Below are 24,696 nucleotides of genomic sequence, written 5' to 3' on the forward strand. Positions count from 1 at the left end.
GTTTCATCACTGGGGGAAATACCTACCGTCATTGTGCTCCATCATCCCTTCATCTTTGGGGAAATACTGACGTTGTCTAGCGGACATCAAAAGGAATTTCTAGCACCGTTTCCAGGGAGACATCATCAACATCTACCAGGTTCCTAATCGCAAATCTCATCTCCTTGCAATTTACATTAATTTCCATTTGCCTCTCGTTTTCCTCTCCCCTACTTCACAAAAATTTGTCGTTTTATTCGACCTCTTTTTTGTTCGCCGTTTTCTGGCCGGATCTGTTTTTCAGTGCAATCTTGTTGCGTAGTCACAATGACTCAAGATAACACCAAGTTGTGTGATTTCTCAAATACCAACAACTATGATTTTATTGGCACTCTGATTGCTCCCGCCACTAGTGCAGAATCTTGTGATATTAATACCGTTTGGTTGAATCTTGTTATGAAAGATCAATTTTCTAGTACTCCAAATGAGGATGTCGCGTCCCATCTTAACACATTCATGGAATTGTGCGATATGCAAAAGAAAAAAGATGTGGACAATGATGTTGTGAAGATGAAAATATTTTTGTTTTCTTTGCCACCATGCAAAAATTTGGTTCTTGGAATAAGTGCAAAGATGCTTTTATCACTAAGTATTTTCCGCCCACAAACTTATTCCCCTTAGAACCCAGCTCATGAATTCAAGCAACTTGAAAATGAGCATGTTGTACAATCTTGGGAAAGGATGAAAATGATGCTAAGGAATTGCCCAACTCATGGGTTAAATCTTTGGATGATCATACAAATTTTTTATGCAGTGTTGAATTTTGTTTCTCGTAATATTTTAGATTCCACTGCGGGTGGTACTTTTATGGAAATTACTTTGGGAGAAGACACAAAATTTCTTGATAATGTTATGGAAAATTATTCGCAATGGCAATACCGAAAGAGCTCCTACTAGTAAAAAAGTTAATTCGGCTGAAGAAATTTCTTCTTTGAGTGAAAAACTTGATGCTATTATGAAATTGGTTGCTAGTAAAAGTGCTCCTATTGATTTCAATGATATGCCTTTGTATACTTTGATTGAGCAAAATAGTGATGCCGTAGATGTGAATTTTATCACACGGAACAATTTCAATAACATTGCTTATAGAGGTAATTTTAATCCTAGGCCTAGTAATTCCTCTACTAATTATGGTAATTCCTATGGAAATCCTTCTTATAATAATAATAGGAACACCTATGATCTTGAGAATAATATTAAAGAATTTATCAACACTAAAAAAGTTTTCAATGCTACAATGGAAGAAAAGTTGAATAAGATTGATGATTTGTCTAGGAGTGTTGATAGAATTTCTCATGATGTAGAAAATCTCAAGATGAAAATATTATGCCTAAGGTTGAGGAATCAACTAAAGCTCTTTATGTTTCTATGTATGAAACTAAAAAGAACCGCTATGCTTAGAGCTAGAAGAGCATTTTTGGAAAAGGCGTTTTCTAGTGATTACTTTCATAAAAGTGATGAAGATCTCAAAAGGGTTGGTGTTTCTTCTATTGACTCCTTGTTTAGTAAAGTTAAGATTGATAATAAAGGGACTGAAGAAGAGTCTACTTTAGCTAGAAGGTGTCCCGGTAATTCGGATGTGATAGTTGCTCTTTGATTGATTGTATTTCTTTGTTGCAATCTATGATAAATTCACCCCCTTCTTATGAAAAAAATAAAGCTTTTACTAAACATATTGTTGATGCTATGATGAAAGCTTTAGAAGAAAAGTTGGAATTAGAAGTTTCAATTCCTAGAAAATTACAAGATGAGTGGGAACCTACTACCAAAGTCAAGATTAAAAATTATGAGTGCTTTGCTTTGTGTGACTTGGGTGCTAGTGTTTCTACAATTCCGAAATCTTTATGTGATGTGCTTGGTCTTACCGATATTGAAGATTGTTCTTTAAATTTGCACTTGGCGGATTCTACTATTAAAAATCCTATGGGAAGAATTAATGATGTTCTTATTCTTGCAAATAGGAATTATGTGCCAATATAGTTTATTGTTCTTGATATTGGTTGCAATCTGTCTTGTCCAATTATTCTTGGTAGACCATTTTTACGCACTTCAGTGTCATGATTGATATGAAAGAAGGTAATATTAAATTTCAATTTCCACTAAGGAAGGGTATGGAACACTTCCCTAGAACAAGGATTAGTCCACCATGTGAATCAATCATGTGGGCATATTATGGATCTAGAAAAAAAGATGACAAAACTTAGATCCTTGCTTTATGCCTAGCTAGGGGCGTGAAACAATAGCGCTTGTTGGGAGGCAACCCAATGAATAAAATTTATTTTTGTCTTTTGGTTTCTGTTCTTGAGTGTTTGCACAATCATGCTACTGTTATGATTGTGTTTTTTTGTGTTTTAGTTAGTGTTTGTGCCAAGCAAAGCCTTTAGGATCTTCTTGGGTGATAGTTGTTTGATCTTGCTAAAAAATAGAAACTTCCACGCACACGAAAACAATTCTCATTTTTAACAAAAACGTGATAAAATAACAATTCTTTTTGAAGAAGATTAATACACAAATTTCTCAGGTCATCCTAATATTTCAGAATTTTTGAAGTTACATAAGTATTCGAAATATCCAGATTGCTATAGACTGTTCTGTTTTTGACAGATTCTGTTTTCTTTGCGTTGTGTGCTTGTTTTGATGATTCTATGGTTTCTTTGAAGAGTTTTTTCCATAGAAAAGTTGGAATACAGTAGATATAATGCAAGAATAAAATATGAGTGTGTTGCAATAGTACTTATAGTAGTGATTTGTTTTCTTATACTAAAGGATCTCACGAAGGTTTTGTTGAGTTTTGTGTGATTGAAGTTTTCAAGTTTTGGGTGATGTTACGATGGATGAAGGAATAAGGAGTAAGAATAGCCTAAGCTTGGGGATGCCCATGGCATCCCAAGCTATTATCCTAAGAGAAGCAAGCAGCTAAGATCGGGGATGCCTCGAGTGGCATCCCCTCTTTCTTCTAACGGCCATCGGTATTTTACTCGAAGCTATATTTTTATTCGTCACATACTATGAGTTTCGCTTGGAGCGTCTTGTATGATATGACTCTTTGCTTGATTTTCTTTTTATTTTAAGTCTTGAATCCTTGCTAGACACACCTATTTGAGAGCCAAAATTATGCGATGACTTGTTAGAATTGCTCTCTATGCTTCACTTAAGTTTTTATGAGCTATGGAATTGCTCTAGTGCTTCACTTATATCTTTTTCAACACGGTGTGATTTAGTATTTTTGAAGAAATGCTCTCTTGCTTCACTTAGATTTATTTGAGAGTTAGTAAATTTTCAAGAAATTCTCTCTTGCTTCACTTAAATTAATTTGAGAGAATGAAATATTATGCTCATGATCTTCACTTATATTTGTTTGAGCATATCAAAAGCAACATATGAAAATTAGATCCAAAGTGATAGATATCCAAGAAGGATATAATAAAAACTTTCATGAAGATCATTGGACAAAATAAACTTGATTCTTTGTAATAGTTTTGAGATATGATGATGTGATATGTGAGTCATGTTGATGAGTAATTATGGTTTAGTAAGAATATTGGTGTTAAGGTTTGTGATTCCCTATGCAAGCACGAAAGTCAATAGTTATGAAATGAAATTATATCCTACTTGTGGTGCATTATTCGGAGTTAATTATGCTCAATGCTCGCTTATGAGATTATTCATTTCTTGGTTGGTCGCTTCTCAATCTTTTGCTAGCCTTCATTTTGCACTAAGTATGATCACTACTTGTGCATCCAAAATCCTTTAAACCAGTTTTGCCACATGAGTCCACCATATCTACCTATATGCGGTATTATTTTGCCGTTATAAGCAAATTTTTATGTGCCATCTCTAATTTTCAAAATAAATTTCTCTTTTGTATGCTCGTACCGCTCATGAGGTGGTGAGGGGTGGCCGATATTTTCCATGCTAGATGTGTTATTCTCACGATGAGTGTTTATTCACTTGTCATTACACGAGAGTAAGGCAAAGGTATTAGGAATGCCCAGTCCCGAAATGAAAAATGAATTTACTTTATGTTGTCAAATAATAAATTCCTTAGAAAGTGTTGGTATGGAAGACACCCGTGGATACGGTTAGCCATGGAAAGTGAAAGTACGATGGAAAAAGGAATAAACTTTATTTCCTGTCTGGGAACCGCCTACGATATATCTAGCATGAAAAGTGTTGGGAGCTGTAAGTCGTTTTCGTTGGTGGGAAAAGTATGCCTCTCTCAAAATGTTTTTATCTTCAATTTTCGCTTTGAGCTCTCGCACCTCTACAAATCCCAACTTCCCTCCGCGAAGGGCCCTTATTTTACTTTATGCAATTTTTATTTTTAATTTGAGTCTCCATCTTCTCTTATAAAGCACCAACTAGGGGGCACTATGATCATCCTTGAGCATTGGGTGTAGCTAATATGCGAATGTGTTTCATGAATGGATCAATGATTGAGCATAATGGGCTAGGGATAACTTATTTTGGCGTTGATATTTTGAAAGACATGGTTGCTTGTTGATATGCTTGAGTATTTAACTCTCATGTCAAAACTAGACTATTGCTTTGAACCATATAAAAGTCAAAATGTCCATGCTACAAAGAAAATAATATGAGATGACATGTTAGGCAGCATTCCACATCAAAAATTCAATTTTTATCATTCACCTACTCGAGGACGAGCAGGAATTAAGCTTGGGGATGTTGATACGTCTCCAACGTATCTATAATTTTTTATTGTTCCATGCTGTTATATTATCATTCTTGGATTTTTTACAATCATTTTATAGTCATTTTATATCATTTTTGGTACTAACCTACTGACATAGTGCCAAGTGCCAGTTGCTGTTTTTTGCATGTTTTTACATCGTAGGAAATAAATACCAAACGGAGTCCAAATGCAGCGAATCTTTTTGTGGATTTTTTATGGACCAAAAGACATCCAGTGGGCCGAAGAAGCGTCCTGGTGGGGTGTGCCCACCTCAGATGCCCTCGGCACCGCCTCTTTACTCTATAAATACCCCAATATTCCAGAAACCCTTGGGAGTCGACGAAAATCAATTCCAGCCGCCGCAAGTTCCAGAACCATCAGATCCAATCTAGACACCATCACGGAGGGGTTCATCTGCCCATTGGTGCCTCTCCGATGATGCGTGAGTAGTATTTTGTAGACCTTCGACTCTGTAGTTAGTAGCTAGATGGCTTCATCTATCTCTTTTGACTCTCAATACAATGGTCTCTTGGAGATCCATATGATGTAACTCTTTTTGTGGTGTGTTTGTTGGGATCAGATGAATTTTGAATTTATGATCAGATCTTTCTTCTTATCCATGAAAGTTATTTGAGTCTTCTTTGATCTCTTATATACATGATTGCTTATATCCTCGTATTTCTTCGCCTATATTTGGGTTTTATTTGGCCAACTTGATCTATTTATCTTGCAATGGGAAGAGGTGCTTCGTGATGGGGTCGATCTTACGGTGCTTTATCCTAGTGATAGAAGGGGAACCGACAGATATGTATCGTTTCTATTAAGGATAACAAGATGGGGTCTATTTCGACATAAATAGATCTTGTCTACATCATGTCATTGTTCTTATTGCATTACTCCGTTTTTCCATGAACTTAATACACTAGACGCATGTTGGATAGCGGTCGATGTGTGGAGTAATAGTAGTAGATGTAGGCAGGAGTCGGTCTACTAATCTTGGACGTGATGCCTATATACTGATCATTGGCTGGATATCGTCATGATTATTTGAAGTTCTATCAATTGGCCAATAGTAATTTATTTACCCACCATTTGCTATTTTTCTTGAGATAAGCCACTAGTGAAATCTACGCCCCCCCGGGTCTCTTCTTTATTATATTTTCCTTTGCGAGATATTTTTCTTTGATTTTATTTTCTAATCTATTAAACCAAACATACAAAAATACCTTGTTGCACTTTATTTTATTTGGCATTCGATCTATCAAATTATTACCACTTTTTCACGTCCATTTGCCAATCTCTGGAGCCGTTACCCAAAAGGGATTAACAACCCCTTTAACACGTCGGGTTGCGAGTATTTGTTATTTGTATGTAGGTGCTGTTTACGTAGTGTTTCTTGGTTCTCCTACTGGTTCGATAACCTTGATCTCATCACTGAAGGAAATACCTACCGCCGATGTGCTGCATCATCCCTTCCTCTTTGGGGAAACACCGACGTAGTCTAGCAGACATCACAGTTGTAGCTGGATTGGATTTATATGCGCTAAATGCCTAGAAAATGCACACAATCCCCTAAATATGGTAAATGATCCCGGAAAATGCCAAATCTGAACACGGTGATTTGCAGGGTGTATGTTCGTCGTAGAAAATCTCGAGGGCAAAGAACGAAGAAAATTTGGATTCCCATTCAATCTTGGTGATTTCCAACTTCCTCGGTGATGGTTCGATTTATGAAGGGTGTGCATGATGACATAAGCCAAACCTTCTCAAATTTTTACCTGGGCATGGTGAGGTCATACCGTGGCACCATGTTAGGTGTCATGTTTTTCAAGCATTTATTTCATTTTTTCTATAGTTGAAAACCCAATAAACAAACGTTTGTGGTTGACTATTGCCACACATTTCATCAAAATATCTGTCCATTCCTTGTAAAAGGCTTGAGAATTTACTAAATGGCACGAGCATGGTTTTCCAGGCCATTTTCGTGGACCCTTTCATGCATCGATTGTTTGAACTTGAATTATGTGCATTAATGCCTAGAAAATGCACATAATCCCCTAAATATGGTAAATAAACCCAGAAAAGTGCCAAATTCGAACACGGTGATTTGCAGGGTGTGTGTTCATCGTAGAAAAAACAGGGACAAAGGACAAAGGAAATTTGGATCCCCCTCCAATCTTGGTGATTTCCCCTCGAAACCATGAAACTTCATCGGTGACGGTTCGATTTATGAAAGGCGTGCATGATGACATAAGGAAAACATTCTCAAATTTTTACCAAGGCATGGTGTGGCCATGCCATGGCACCACGCCAGACGTCATGTTTTCCAAGCACTCGCCCACTTCGTCCCCACCCACTCGTCGTGGACTCCTCCGCAACTCTTCACCTCATCAACTCCTATTACAGCAGCCACCCTAAGCTCAACGGCTGTTGTCGGCGAGCGGAGGTCTCGCTCCAAACGGCACGGGATTTCGCCCCTACCGCTTTCTGCCGCCTATCTGCACCGACATTCTAGACTCTGGTCGATTGGGGTTTTCTGAAGGATTGGGCCGGGGATTGTTTTCATGGAGAAGGTAATCAACTTAGTGAAATATTCACTCATCTATTATCGCAGTCCATCCGTCGCTGTTAATCAACCAGCGGAAATCGCCGTAGAATCATTTTTGTTCTAGCTGATTCATGGGTGGTCATTCATGTGTCCACAGTGCGAGCACAAATTGATCAAGTGTGATCATGGCCAGTCGGAAACGAAGTACTATCTCACCATTCCGGATGACTTCAGGGAGCGCTCGGTATGTTCAATCTCAACCTACCATGGTCGGCATGGCCTAAATTTGTGAACATATACCGTCTGTTGCTACATTATCTATATATTTGCATCAAATCTTTGTTACATTATCTATTTTAATTATATATTTTGTACTTTTCTTTTATTTATATATTTCTTTGTTCTATCAGTTACTCCCATATTTGTGTCTTGCTCTTTTATTTCAATATATCTAATTTACGATCTTAATTTTCATTTCAAGTAGTACATCCCTTGCTTTGCAAGAAGAGGAGTAGAAGGAAATCTTGAGCTTTACTTTGTTGATGACTCCTAGGATGTCATATTGAAAATGCAGCATGGATTCACAATGACGGTTAGCGTAAAACTTGATAAAGATGGTCACTCCTATTTTAATTGGACCTTTGGAGAAAAATGTCTAAGTGTTATGAACTGAAAGCTGGCAATAAAATTCTAATGCGTTCACCATAGCCTGGTCTAATTACCATGGATGTTTACTTCCCCAACGTCATCATCCAATCAAAGTATGATTGACGTTAGTGTCCTTTCAACTTTCTCCATGTTGTCATATTACTTAGCAAAATTGGGGTATTTGTTCTGACTAATTGATCACTATTTAGGCAACCAATGTGATTTCATTTTCTGACTCCGTTCCTAGGCAGTAACAAATTCTATTTACCAATTTATTCTCACTATATATTCTTCTGCCATGTTCTGAATAAATAGTACATTTCCACCTTTTAAGCAGGATATGTTGGATGCATAGCGAACGATCTGTATGTTACTAAGCATACCAAATTTCACTGGAAGGGCTTGAAGCATGTCATAAACTTTGTTGATAATCTGACAGAGATATCACATCGTATGAATGCTGGATTTTGGATGGGATTAATTATACCTATGGTGAACACATTGAACAAGACCAACTGTGTGCACAAAACACTGGTAAAAAGTCTTATTTTAATGCTGATGCTCAAAAACTATATATATCTTCAACGATATGTTACAATTGGTTTCTATTCTACATTTCAATAGAAATTGCCCCTTGTAGCAGTTCCTGGAATGATTTCCCGGCGTGGTCGAATTACACTTATGCCTGCTAATAACGCCAAAGTGATTGCAAGGTACTGCATTTCCCGCAGAAATGGAACCATTCAAATGGACAAATTCTCGCTTGTCGTGATAATGCGTCCATATTGGAAAACTGGAGACACTGTTCTACTCATGCTCTACCAAGGCACAGGAGGGCTCTTCCTTTTCATTGACGAGATGTCGAGTCACCGTGATCAAGCTGCTTCCAGCGGATAGTTATGGTTGTTGGCCCTCGGCCTCTTAAAATGTGCTAGCTGTTACTATATTAAGTATGTAGATATGGACCATATGGTTGTTGGACCTTAGCCTCTTAAAATGTGATACTTGTTACTATGTTAAGTATTTAGATATGGACCATATGGTTGTCAAAACCGTGTTATGAAGATCCTCCTTTTGTCAAATTGTGTTACCACTATATATATGTTACTCAAATGTTGTTACCCAAGTTCTTAAATTTTAATGGAAAGTATTAGTATCGTACACAGTTCATTGAGTTTAAGCGTGTGCCCGATGTCCATAAGGCATTTGCATGTTAACTGTCCATATTGCAAATTCACACACATGTTAACATAAGGAAACGTATGTGTAACTTACTAATCATCGCACATGAGTACTCGCAGACGCATTGTGTGCGATACTCCCAGCCACCGCAAGCAATTAGTTTGCACTTTTCAAAGTTTTTAGTACACACAGAATCACACATGAACTAACTGTATTAACCGTCTGTATTGTAATTTCTCATCACAAACAATTCATCTGAGTCAGATGTTTGCCACGTATCACACACATCTTGTTAAGTTGAACCATTTCTGTTGTGTTCCCTAATCAAAAAAAGTTCATCCGAGTGAACCGTATGCTGTATATCACACACACCTTGATCTGGCTAACCATTTCTGTTGCACTCCCTAATAGCAAACAGTTCATCGGAGCGAACTGTATGCCGTATATCGCACACACATTGATATGGCTGTCCGTTTCTATTGTTCTGCCCCATCGCAAATAGTTCAAATGGATTAACCATGTGCCCTGCATCACACACGCAACTAAAATCTGAACCGTGTTTGATGGCTCTGCCATCGCAAATGTTTTGCACCTTTTTTGATGGTTTTTTACACCATCGTTTGTGATTAACGCATCGCACACAATTTCGTTAAAGGGTCTCTGATCGTAGTGTCGCATTAGCAGCATCCTGTAGTAGTGAAGGTATCAATCCAGTAGGAGGAACACACAAGTCACCAGTGGTTGCACCTACACAAGCAAACAAATACTTGCACCCAACAGGATAAAGGGGTTATCAATCCCTTCATGGTTAGTTGAAAGGATGAGATCTGATAGTCATAGATATAAGTAAAAGATCAAAATAAGATAAAGGTAAATAAATTGCGGAAAGGTATTTTTGGGTTATTGAATTTGTAGATCTGAAAATAATATGATAAAAGATAGACCCGGGGGCCATAATTTTCACTAGAGGCTTCTCTCTTGAAAGAAAGTATATAGTGGGTAAACAAATTACTGTTGAGCAATTGATAGAAAAGCGCATAGTTATGATGATGTCTAAGCCAATGATCATGAATATAGGCATCACGTCCGTGACAAGTAGACCGAATCCTTCGCGCATTTACGACTATTACTCCACACATCGGCCACTATCCAGCATGCATCTAGTGTATTAAGTTAACAAGAACGGAGTAACGCCTTAAGCAAGATGATATGATGTAGAGGGATAGGTCCAATCAATATGAAAGAAAACCCCATCTTTTTATCATTAATGGCAACATTACAAATACATGTCATGTACCTTTCTATAACTAGGAACTAGCACCGCAAGATTGAACCCATTACAAAGTACCTCTCCCATGGCAAGAACAATCAATCTAGTTGGCCAAACCAAATCAATAGATTAGAGAGGAACACAAAGCTATCGTAATCATGCATAAAAGAGTTTAGAGAAGACTCAAATAATATTCATAGATAATTTGATCATAAACCCACAATAAATCAAATCTCAACGAAGGCACCGCAAAAGAAGATTAGATCGAATAGATCTCCGAGAACATCAAGGAGAACATTGTATGGAAGATCATAGAGAGAGAAGAAGCCATGTAGCTAATAGCTATGGGCCCATAGGTCTGTGGTAAACTACTCACACATCATCGAAAAGGCAACAAGGTTGATGTAGAAGCCCTCCATGGTCGAATCCCCCATTGGTAGAGTACCAGAAAAGGCCTCCAGATGGGATCTCACGAGGACAGAAACTTGCGACAGCGGAAAAGTATATTTTGTGTGCCCTCTGTTCTACGAGGAATATTTGGGTATTTATTCAAAAAGAATTAGGCTTAGAGGAGCCATGAGGGGCCCACAAGCATGGGGGCGCGCCCCCTTAGCTTGTCGTTGCCTCGTGGCCCATGTGGCCTCCCGAAGCTTCCAGGGTGTGTTGTGGTCCAACAAAAATCGTTAAAAAGTTTCGTTCCATTTGGACTCCGTTTGGTATTGATTTTTTGTAAAGGCAAAAACAAGGAAAAAACATCAACTGGCACTTGGCACTTGGTTAATAGGTAAGTCCCAAAAAATGATATAAAATACCATAATAATGCATATAAAACACCCAAGATGGGTAATATAATAGCATGGAACAATAAAAAAATTACAGATACGTTGGAGATGTATCAAGCACCCCCAAGCTTGATGGCGTGTTCGAGTTGCACTTTCTAACTTATACTTGATGCACGTGTGCTTGTGTGCTGAGCAGGATCTGTATATATGGGTTGTTATGGCCGTCATGTAAAGCTTTGATTGTAGCCGTTTTATTTGCATGTAGTCTAGTTTGAAATTATGGGTGGTGTGGTTACATATCCTTGTGTTTTTATTATTGCATGGATGTCGAGTCGTATTTGTGGTTGCCAATGACTCCTTGATGGAAACCATGACTGTTTCCATGTATACACTTCGGTCTATCCTTGTACTTTGGGTTATATCGGACATATTTAATAGCAAGATATTTTTACCTAACATGTTGCACTGGTTACACATGTCAATATTGTATGTAAGATTATATCTTAAATCTCAGTCATTGATATAAAAGAATGAACAACCACTATAATTTAATCTATGTGGACACACGTAATTGCTTAATGTTTGTATTTTTTATAATAACATATAATAAATAGATGTGCCTTCCCTCCAAATTCCACCACTTAACCCAAAATAAATTGTTGAGGTTGTCGGGAATGGAAGCATGCTTTGACTGGATTTGTTGAGGACCCAACCAAAATAAACAAAGGTCTATTGATTTTTGTCGACATGCCTAAAGGCATAAACCGTTCCATGCTTGCTACAAAATTAATAGTCAATGCCTAAATAGGTAATTTCAGGAGAAGTATGGACAAGTTACATGATCTATTTTGGGAAGTTGTTTGGCCCCGTTTTCTTGCAAGAGGTGCACTTAGAGCAGTCAAAAGACATCTGCACAACCAAGAATTACCTTGTACTAGTCGCCAACCCATGCATTCGCACATGCTAGTGTATAAAATACTTGTATGTACTTCCTATGATTTTGGGCGCATTGTAGTTATTTGGTTATTGCATGCTTCATAAATGTGTGCCTTTCATCGATATTGAATTTGCTACAACACTGACTTTTTATATTTACAGTTTATTGTCGTAACTATGCATAAAGAATATATTTGGGTTCCTTATTCAGATGTTGATCGATTTGATCAGCACAATCATTATTTTATTACCCATTCTATTATAACTTCAAGATTCTAGATCTATTTATGTTTCTCTTTTACCACAACTCTATTTATTTTGAAGTGCATCATTGTGCAAACTTTAATTTTCACTCATTTTATTTGTATACTTCATTTCATCTCGACTTTTCTGATAGTAGTATATAATTTGCATCCCTCTACATATATGGAAAGAAAAGCCTTTTGGGAAAGTAAGTTTATGTCACATAATACATACAATTTTTTTCTGTGCCTTCATAAATATGGGGAAGCACATTTGTATCTCAATCAACTTGGATATAAAACATCAAGTCTATTGTTCTAGATGACAGATTTGGGAGCACTTCTCTTCTGCTAGCTTGGATGCACCGCACATGGAAGAATAATCGTACTAAGAAAGCTAGTTTATGGAGTTACACATCATAAAGGCAATGGTTATCAAACTGCTCGGTTAGTAACAAGGAATTCTGATATTGATTCCTCCTAAAATGACTATTGTTCTTTGTGATCAGAGTAAATTGTATCTCCTGCAAGGGACTTTGATCCAACTCCCATGACTTATCTAACCTCATGCTTTGATCATAGATCAACATCTAAACTTTCTAAGCAATCACAGTTGCTCCTCGTCAGGCATATCCTATATTATCACCTTTACTTGCTATATTCGTTCATAGAAAACAACCATCAACATAATCCAGAAGTTTTGTCATCTGTACCCTTCTTAACTTCTACGGGGCTAGAAATTGAAACTTTTCTCATCTATATACCATATATTTAGATATAGTATACCATTTCATATATAAAATGACAGTGATCGGGTTGTAGACCAGCCTGAACAATGTCGTCAACATTAAACGATCAATCGACCATCTATTCTATCCTAATAATCAATGCCAATAAGTTAGTCAGAAGCAATAGTAAGTTCAAAACTGTAGTTCTAAGATTATCTGCAAATTTTTGGAATGTTTTTTTAAACTATATATCACCCAAACAATATTCGACTTAATGAAAAACAAATTGTCAGAACAGGTCATAAATTAACATTCACAAAATCTTTAAACTGTAGGATTAAGTGAGAGGTAGCCATATATACATGATAAGCATAAATGCATGCCTAGTATTTAGCAATTTGTAGGTGTACTGGAAGCGTTGAGCCTGTACAGTGCATACATTTTTCTCTATGCTTACTCTAGCATTTGTGAGTATCACATCCTCTCTATATATGTTAACAAAACTTCTAAACAGGACATGTACATCTAAATTTTACATGACATAACTTCTCTACCATGGGATTAATTTATTTGTATCCGTTCCACCAGCCTTAGATCATCGCACTGGTTGTAATTGGTGCTCCTGCACGTAATACAAAATTGAAACAAACATTAAACAGAATACGTATATGCATGCACTTCACACAAAATTAATAGCGTTTACAAACAGATTATTTCATATCAAAGAGAATCAAAAAGTTTGAAAAGAAAAAATATTTATATTATCAGTAGTTCCTTCAAGAATAATAATCATACATGTGCACATGTATACATACATCTCAGACTGAATCATCTCGTTTCCACCAGGGCTATTACTGCGACACCATCTGTCGTTGGTCTGGGGACATGTAAATAAGATCTAATTGTCTTCATCCACATTGGTGCTAATTTCTGCCTCACCTTCAGCAACAAAGAACAATTTAGTAAGTGTTGCAGCTAATGCCGTTGGTTTGCATGTAGTTCACATAGTTTAGTTTCTCTCCACATATTGAATGCTTGAGCTTAGGTATCCAACATTGGGATCAACGGCCAGTCATAAAGCAAACTAATTCATCATTAAAACATATTCGGTTGAGAACGAAAATCAAGTCAGTTCGCTACCTATATGATCTCGCATCCTTGCCAGCTGGCATACATTTGATGCAGCGTGGTGCCTCTTGTCATAAGTAAATTGAAGGAGAAAAAAATAAAAATTGGTGGTCTTTCTTACATATAAAAAGTAAAAGATTGCTGGTGTTAGTTCTAGAGAAAAATTAATTATGGTACTACAAAATAGATTAGGTTTTTATACATTGAGTCGATTTGTCTTTCTTGAGATGCACATAACCGGAGATAATGATTCCTGAGATGCACATAACTGAAGTATTGATACATTAAGTTGGGGCTACACAATAGTTGAGAGATGGCCCAAATTTTACATGCTAAGATACACAATAGGAAATCAGAGATGTGTGGATACAACTCTAAAGTTCAACATATGAAGCAATCAGAGAAAAGAAATCATTCAGAACCAATGGTGTTCCTGTGTGTGGCTGTGGCCGGGGCATCTGCATGCATGTTCTCTGTCTACAACATTAACATGACAACAACCATGAAAGCCACATATAGGGATGGATGTACTATCATTGTTAGTGCGCAAGGAGTTGGGCATGCATGATCTGATGGCTAGACCCTGCAGCTGCAGTATGCCGCCATCTGGAGTATCAACATGGCTGGCGCCATGAACTTCGGCTAGATGGATATGTCTCAGTCAGAGGAAACAAACCGTTCTGAACCAATGGTGTGGGATCGATCTTCAATCAAACTATTAGTGGGAATGAAATTGGGGGAGCATCCTCTGATGGCTAGACCCTGCTGTATGCCGCCCATCTGGATCTACATGACCGGCGCATGAACTTCGACCAGGTGGATTGACCTGCTCGTCACCTACCACATCATATCTGAAGGGTGGCCTGGTGGGCAACATCTCGCTCACAAATTGGTGGTTGCCCAGAATTTTAGGGTGGCTACAACTTTTAGGAATATATTCGAGCACAACACGATCAGATGACACAACAAAAAATTATTGAATCTGAATCCATAAGAGAAGATAGAATAAGAAACAGATAGAAAAAATTCAAGAAAAAAATAGTGCAAGAAAAAATTCAACAAAAATAGAACTTGATCTAGATGATGAAAACAAATTGAGGCAGTAAGCCCCTTGAGTACGCCAGATCCATGCCCCAACGTGCTTCAATTAGTTTGAGATTTTTCTATGAGGGGGAGAGAAGGGATGGTCGAATAGGTTTCATGGGGGTGAGAGATACATAATAGAAGGGAAGACGTGGAATAGTGTTTTTTCTTTACATGGGGATAGAGGGATGGTGGAATATTCTCCATTGGGAGAAAGAATATGTAGGAAGCCTCGGTGGAACAATAGATTAAACGAAATTAGGATCTAATCTCTTTTTCAACTTAAAAAACAATCTAATCTCTTTATTCGATCCTGCTAGTGAACGGCTCATGATGTTTTATTATTAATATGGGAGTTATTGGAATTAATGCGCAAATCTCCACCGTAATAACTTGGTCCCACCGGATTGACGGCTCCTAATTACTGATTAACATGGTAATTTCTTGGGAGTCTATAATTAGTATAGGTATAGATAGATAGACAGATATCAAGCACCTACCATAAAAAAATTTCAAGAAGGAATCTCACTAAAGGCACTCTCTATTTCTATTCTATCACTGAGTATGAAGCGGCAAGTGCATTCTATTTGCCCTCCTCCACCAACTTCAAATATGTGTTCACAACTATTTTCATGAACTCGTTGGCACATAAAACTCTATAATATCAAAGTTGGTATTCATTTATTTTTCCAATGTTTTTGGGTATCCAATAAGCTCTGACCTATATTATTCCGTCATTCCTTTATTAACTACTACATAGTCTCATCTACATAAAATTACTGGTTGTCTTAGACGATAGCATCAAACACGTCAATATCCCTCGGAACTACCATTTTCCTTCCCTTGTAGATGGCTAAACCATCATAAATAACTTCAAGATATGAATATATCATCAAGTATGATAGAACTTTTACAGAAGACATGAAATGCAAATGTAGGATTTAATTACAACAAAAAGAGGTACACCCATTTTATCATTGCTTCATGCAAACCCCCTCTAACTTTATTTCAAGAGTGTGAATCACACTAATATGTGAAAATGGTAGGTTATGTCTCTTGGGCCAAAAATAATCTCTCTCGAGCATAGCCCATGTTTTTTTTGATATCATCACCCTAGGTTGAATTTGAAATAAATGATGAACTCCGAAATATGGAGAACATTTGGATGACAGAACAGGACACAACCCATATCATATGAGACAATCGAGATCTACTAAAACATAACAACCAAATTTTAGTTTGATGAATCTTCACCAATTTTTTAGCATGATTCACTTCATGATTATACAATCAACCATTTCTACACACCTAGTGTTGCCAATTAACCAACATTCTCATATTTGTGTCATACATCATGACTATATGTGCCGAATTACTTTTTAATATTTCATGCTTTATGGTATTTCGGCGTTTAACTAACATCTCTAGAGGAATGTGTATTCACTCTGAAATCCACCATTGGACCAGAAGCATTTGTTAAGCTTGTTAGGATGGGCAAAGGGAAGCATGATTTGCCTGGATTTGTTTAGGACATATACAAAACAAACAAAGGTCTATTGGTTTCTGCAAACACGCCAAAAGGCATAAAAATGTTCCATTTTTGCTACAAAAGACGTATTCAATGCCTTAACAGGTGATTTCGGGAAAAGTAAGGAAATGTTATCTATCTTTCGAAGCTGTTTGGCCCCACTTACTTGCAAGATGGAGGCACTTAGAGCAGTCAATAGACGCCTGCACAACCAAGAATTACTTTGTATATCTAGTGCCTACTTTAAAGAAAATTCTCAAGATGGAAGCTCATTGAAGGCACTCATTATTTCGATCCTATCACTAATGATGAAGTGGTCAGTGCAATCCATCTATCCTTAATAATAGCATACGAGGCTCCAACCCTCCTCCTCGAACTTCGAATATGTGTTTACATCTATTTTCATGAACTCATTGGCACATAAAACTCTATAATATCAAAGTTAGCATTCATGTGTTTTTCACATTGTTTATGAGTATCTCCTAGACTCCGACTCATGTCATTCCTTCATTTTTTTATTCACTACTACATTGTTCCTTCTACATCAAGTTCCTCTTTTTCTTAGTTGATAGCATCAATTCTATAACTTAGATACATGTCAACCTCCCTCGGAACAATAATTTTTTGTCCCCCATAGAGGGCTAAACCATTGTTGATGACTCCAAGCGACAAATCTATCACCAAATATACTAAAGCGTTGACAAGAGACATGAAATGCAAACATAGGGTTTAATTCCAAAAAAGAGGTACACAAATTTTATCATATCTTCTAGAAAAAGCCCCACAAACTTCATTTCAAGAGTGTGAATCACGCAAATATGTTAAATATGTAGGTGATGTCTGTTGGCTAAAAAGGATGTCTTTCGAGCATCACCCAAGGTTTTTTCTATATCATCACCCTAGGTTGAATTTAAAATAAAGGAAGAACTTAGAAATTTGGAGAACATTTGGATGATAGAATAGGACATGACCCATATGATAGAATAGGACACGACTCAAAAATATTCACTCCATTGTCGGTTCCATTTCAACCTTCCAAATTAAAACTAGATTGAAATCCTATGGTTATTCCACCATCTGCCGCATTCCACCCCATTTGTCTGGCCGATCTCACATCTTGACACAACACAACGGTAGATCATATGAGCCGCATCGGGGACCCGAGCACCTCCAAAAGTCGGTGGATGGCCAGTCGGAGATAGCTAATTTTTTTAAAAAAACTAATGAAATCAACGCGGTTGTATGTGAATATTTATGGAATTTGTCCAGAACATTCTACGTGATTGTAGTGAGGAATAAACACTTGTTTAAAACATTGTTTCTTCCATTTCATGAAAATAGGGTAAAAAATCTATAAGAAACGTAGGTGAAATACTAGTAATAGTCAAGAGAAACCACTTCGTCTTGACAAGTCTTCATGTATCTGCGTGGTTCATTATAAGATATACATGAGTTGTTCTTCTTTGTAACTACACATGATTGTACAATCAACCTTTTCCACACACCTAGTGGCCAATTAACTAACTTTCTCATATTTGTTTCATACATCACGACTATATGAGCTGAATTGCTTTTTCATATTCAAGTTTTAAGGTCTTTCTACTCTAAACTAGCATCTTTAGAGGAATGTGTCTTCACTCCGAAATCCACCATTCGACCAAAAGTTTATGCTGAGGTTGTTGGGATTGGTAAAGGGAAGCATGATTTGACAAAAGTTGTTCAGGAGACATCTGAAATAAACAAAGGTCTATCGGTGTCCCCAAACATGCCTAAATGCATTAAAATGTTCCATGCATGCTACAAAAGACATAGGCAACGCCTTAACATGTGATTTCAGGAGAAGTAAGGCAAAGTTATCTATTCTGGGAGGCTATTTGGCCCCGATTGCTTGCAACATGTGATGCTCATAGTAGCCAAAATACGCACACATGACCAAGATTTACCTTGTATATCTAGTGCTTGCTATAAAAAAACTCAAGATGGAAGATCAACGAAGGCAGTCGATATTTCAATTCTATGACTGATGCAGAAGTGGTTAGTGCAATCCATTTATCCTTAATTACAGCGTACGAGGCTCCAACCCTTATCTGTCAACTTTAAATATATGTTTTGCATATATTTTCAGGACTCATTGGCACATAAAACTCTATAATATCAAAGTTAGTATTCATGTGTTTTTCGCATTGTTTTTGAGTATCTCATCGGCTCTGACTCTTGGCATTCCATCATTTGTATATTGACTACTACATTGTTCCTTTTACATCAAGTTCCTCTTTGTTCTTAGTTGATAGCATCAATGCTATGACTTACAAACATGTTAATCTCCCTTGGACCAACAATTTTCCTTCCCTGGTAGATGGCTAAACCATCGTCGATGACTCAAAGCGACGAATCTATCACCAAGGTGCAAACCTAGGGTTTAATTTGAACAAAAATAGGTACACACATTTTATCATTGATTCCAGCAATATCGTCCACCTTCATTTCAAGAATGTGAGTCACACAAATATGTGAAAATGGTAGGTGATGTCTCCTGGCCAAAAATCATGTCTTTCGAGCATCACCCAAGGTTTTTTTATATCATCACCCTAGGTTGATTTTTTTACAGGATGAACTCGGAAATATGGAGAACATTCAGATGAATGAATGGGACATGGCCCATATCATATGGGACATCTAAGATCTACTAAAAAATACTCGCTCCATGGTCATTTCCATTTCCACCTTCCAAATTAAAACTAGATCAAAACCCTATGCTTATTCCACCCTCTGCTGCATTCCATCCCCGTCGTCTGGCCCAATCTCACATCCTGCATTGGCATAACACAAAGGTAAGTCATACTAGATGCATAGGGGACCCGAGGGCCTTCCAAAGCTGGTGGATGGCCCGACGTAGATAGCTAATTGTTTTAGAAAAAGTAATGAAACCACTTGGTTGTGTGCGGATATTTATGGAATTTTCCTAGAATGTTCTACATGATTGTAGCAAGGAATAGACACTTGTTTAAAACATTATTACATCCCTTTCATGAATATCAGATAGAAATCTATAAGAAACAAGAGTGAAATACTTGTAATGCGCATGTGAAACCACGTCTCCTTGACAAACCTACATGTCTATGCTTTGTAACTATGTACATATACATTTTATAAGGCGGCAATAATGAATTATACGTAAGCTAGTATAACTTGAGTTGCTTACCAAATTTAATTGTATTTCCTATCATATGACATATTAAATTTTTCTATGAATTTGGTGATTGAGATGAGGAGGCATATATGTTGCCTAGTGTAATAACACAAGAGAACAACTTTAGTTCGATGCTTCTTCAGTAATTTATTAGCATGATTCACAAATCATGATTGTATAGCCAACCTTTTTGCACACGAAGTGTTGCCAATTAACCGACAATCACACATTTGTTTCATACATCATGACTATATGAAATACTCTTATATATTTGAGGTTTTAAAGTCTTTGGGATCCAAACTAACATCTTTAGACGAACATTTTTCCACTCTCAAATTCATTATTGGACCAAAAACTTTTGTTGAGGTCTTTGGGATTTGTAAAGGGAAGCATAATTTAACTGGATTTGTTTGAGACACATGCAAAACAAACAAAATGTCTATCATTTTCCACCAATATGCCAAAAGTTATAAATTGTTCCATGCTTGCTAGAAAAGATGTAGCCAACACATTAACATGTGATTTCAGGAGAACTAAGGTGATTTAAATGATCAATTCTGGGAAGCTGTTTGGCCATGTTTGCTTGCAAGAGGGTGGCACTTAGAGCAGCCAAAAGATGTCCAACAACCAAGAATTACCTTGTATATATAGTGCCTCCCAACATAAGTTCTCAACAAGGAAGCTCGCTAAAGGCACTCACTATTTTGATTCTATCACTGTGAAGTGGCTAGTGCATTCTATCTGTTCTTAGTAACAACTTACTAGGTTCCACCCTTGTTCCGCCAACTTCAAATATGTGTGTTTTACCTCTGTTTTCATGAACTCGGCTTCACATAAAAATCTATCATATCAAATTTGGTATTCATGTGTTTTCACATTGTTTTTGTGTATCTAGTAGGCTCCGACTCATGTCATTCCATCATTCCTTTATTGAATACTACATAGTTCCATCTACATAAGGTTCCTCTTTGTCTTAATTAGCTGATAGCATCAATGCAATGACTTACGAACAAGTCAATCTCCGTTTGAAAACCAATTTTCCTTCCCTGGTAAATGCTTTAACCATCGTAGATGACTCGAAGCGACGAATCTATCACCATGTATAATAAAACTATGATAAGAGACATGCAATGCGAACCCGTGGTTTAATTCCAAAAAAAGAGGTGCACAAATTTTATCATGGCTTCTAGCAAACCCCCCAGCTGACTTTATTTCAAGAATGCAGATTAGAGAAATATGTGAAAAAGTAGGTGATGTCTCTTGCCGAAAAATCATGTCTTTCGAGCATCACCCAAGGTTTTTTAGAGATCATCATCCTAGGTTGTATTTAAAAAAAGGATGAACTAGGAAATATGGAGAACATTCGGATAACAGAACGCGACACAACCCATATCATAGAAGACAACTGAGATCTACTCCAAAATACTCGCTCCATTGTTGTTCCCATTTCCAGCTTCCAAATATAAAGTAGATCGAAATCCTAGGGGTATTCCACGCTCCGCCACATTCCATCCACTTCATATGACCCAATCTCACATCTTGGGACAACACAATGATAAGTAGTACCAGCCGTGTGGGGGTAACCGAGCAACTCCCAAAGCAGGTGGATGACACGACGGAGATAGCTAATTGTTTTTTGCAAAAATAATGAAAATAATGTGGTTGTATGCGAATATTTATGGAATTTGTCTAGAACATTCTAAGTGATTGTAGCGAGGAATACACACTTGTTTAAAACATTGTTACATACCTTTCATGAAAATAGGATAAAAATCTATAACAAACATAGGTGACATACTTGTAATAGTCATCTTAAACCACTTCTCCCTCACAAAACAACATGTCTCTATGCGGTTATTATAAGTAAGACATGAGTTATTCTTCTTTGTAACCATACATGGACTTCTTTATCACACGACAACTATGAATTTTCCATAGACAAAGTATACACTAGTATAACTTGAGTGGCCAACTTAATTTTCTTGTATTTCCTATCATATGATATCTTAAATGTTGCTAAGAATTTGGAGATTGTGATATCTAGCCAAATAGATTCCTTGGTTTAATAACACATGATATTAGCTAAATTTTAGTTTGATGCCTCTTCACAAATTTATTAGCATGATTCACTAATCATGATTGTACAGTCAACCTTTTCCACACACACCTAGGGTTGCTAATTAACCAACGTTCACATTTTTTCATACATCATGACTATATGAGCTGAATTATTTTTTCATATTTCAAGTTTTAAGGTCTTTGGGCTCTGAACTAACATATTTAGAGGAATGTGTCTTCACTCTGAAATCCACCAGTCCACCAACAATTTATGTAGAGGTTATTAGGATTGGTGAAGGGAAGCATGATTTGACTGGATTTGTCCAGGACACATCCAAAACAAACAAAGGTCTATCGGTTTCCCAAACAAGCCAAAATACATAAAAATGTTCCATACTTGCTACAAAAGACATAGTCATTGTCTTAACATGTGATTTCAGGAGAAGTAAGGTGAAGTTATCTATTTTGGAAAGTTGTTTGGCCTTGTTTGCTTGAAATATGGTGGTGCTAAAAGCAACCAAAAGATGTCAGCACAACCAAGAATTACCTTGTACATCTAATGACTGCTATAAAAGATGCCCGCACAACAAAAGTAGGTACAAACATTTTATCATTGCTTCTTGCAAATCCCCCTCTCACTTCATTTCAAGAGTGTGAATCACACAAATATGTGAAAATGATAGGTGATGTCTCTTGGACAAAAATCATGTCTTTCGAGCATCACCCAAGGTTTTTTTTGATTCATGGCAATAGGTTGAATTTAAAAGAAAGGATGAACTTGCAAATATGGAGAACATTCGGATGATAGAATAAGATGCGACCCATATCATACGAGACATTTGAAATCTACTTAAAAATACTCGCTTCATTGTCGATTCCATTTCCACCTTTTGAACTAAAACTAGATAGAAATCCTTCGGTTATTCCACCACCCACTGCATTACATTCCCGTCATCTGGCCCAATCTCGCATCTTGGCACAACACAATGGTAAGTCATACCAGCCACATTGCGGACCAAGAGCGTCTCGCAAAGCCGGTGGATGACCTGGCGGAGATAGCTAATTGTTTTATAAAAAAATAATGAAACCAACGCGGTTGTATGCGAGTATTTATGGAATTTATCTAGAACATTCTGCATGATTGTAATGACAAATAAACACTTGTTTAAAACACTGTTACATCCCTTTCATGAAACTAACATAAAAATCTATAACAAACATAGGTGAAATGCTTGTAATACTCATGTCAAACAACTTTTGCATGACAGACCAACATGTCCCTACGCGGTCCATTATTAGATATACATGAGTTGTTCTTCTTGGTAACTATACATGTACTTTTTTATCATGTGGCAACTATGAATTTTCAATACACTAGTATACACTAGTCTAATTTGAGTTGCTTACTTAACTTGATATGATTTCCTATCATATGACATCTTACATGTTTCAATGAATTTTTTTGATTGAGATATTGAGGCAAATTTGTCCCCTCATGTAATAACACAAGAGAACTGTCAAATTTTGGTTTGATGCTTCTTCACCATTTAATAGCATGATTCACTAATCATGATTTTCCACACAACTAGTGTTGCTAATTAACCAATGTTTGCATGTTTATTTCATCGGCTATATGAGCTTACTTACTTTCGCATCTTACAATTTTAAGGTCTTTGGGGTTGGAACTAACATCTTTAGAGGAATGTCTCTTCACTGTGAAATCCACCATTCGACCAAAAACTTTTGCTGAGGCTTTCAAGATTGGTAAGGGGAAGCATAATATCGGTTTCCATCATTCGACTGGATTTGTACATGACACATCCAAAACAAAAAAAGGTCTATCGGTTTCCACACACATGCCTAAAGGCATAAAAAAATCCATGCTTGCTACAAAAGACATGGTCAACACCTTAATAAGTGATTTAATTAAGGACAAGTAAGGCAGAGTTATTAATTTTGGGAAGCTGTTTGGCATGATTTGCTTGCAAGATGGTGGCGCTCAGAGTAGCCAAAAGATGCCCGCACAACCAAGAATTACGTTGTATATCTAGTGCGTGCTTTAAAAAATATCAAGATGGAGGCTCACTGAAGGCTCTCAATATTTCAATTTTATGACTGATGATGAAGTGGCCAATGCAATCATCTATACTTAATAATAGCATACGGGGCTCCAACCCTCATCCACAGCCAAAATAAACAAAGGTCTATCGGTTCCGCCAACATACCTAAAGGCCTAAATTGTTCCATGTTTGCTACAAAATTAATAGTCAAGGTCTAAATAGGTAATTTCACGAGAAGTAAGGACAAGTTAAACGATCTACTTTGGGAAGTTGTTTGGCCCCGTTGGTTTGCAGGAGGTTCACTTAGAGCAGTCAAAAGACATCTACACAACCAACAATTACCTTGTATATCTAGCACCTACTATTAAAAAAATTCTCAAGAAGGAATCTCACTAAAGGCACTCTCTATTCCTACTCTATCACTGAGTATGAAGCGACAAGTGCATTCTATTTGTCCTCAATAACAATGTACTAGGCTCCACTCCTCCTCCACCAACTTCAAATATGTGTTTACATCTATTTCCATAAAATTGTTCAAACATAAAACTCTATAATATCAAAGTTGGTATTCATTTTGTTTT

The sequence above is a fragment of the Triticum aestivum genome, chromosome 7A (genome assembly GCF_018294505.1).
Source record: "Triticum aestivum cultivar Chinese Spring chromosome 7A, IWGSC CS RefSeq v2.1, whole genome shotgun sequence".
Taxonomy (NCBI): Eukaryota; Viridiplantae; Streptophyta; class Magnoliopsida; order Poales; family Poaceae; genus Triticum; species Triticum aestivum.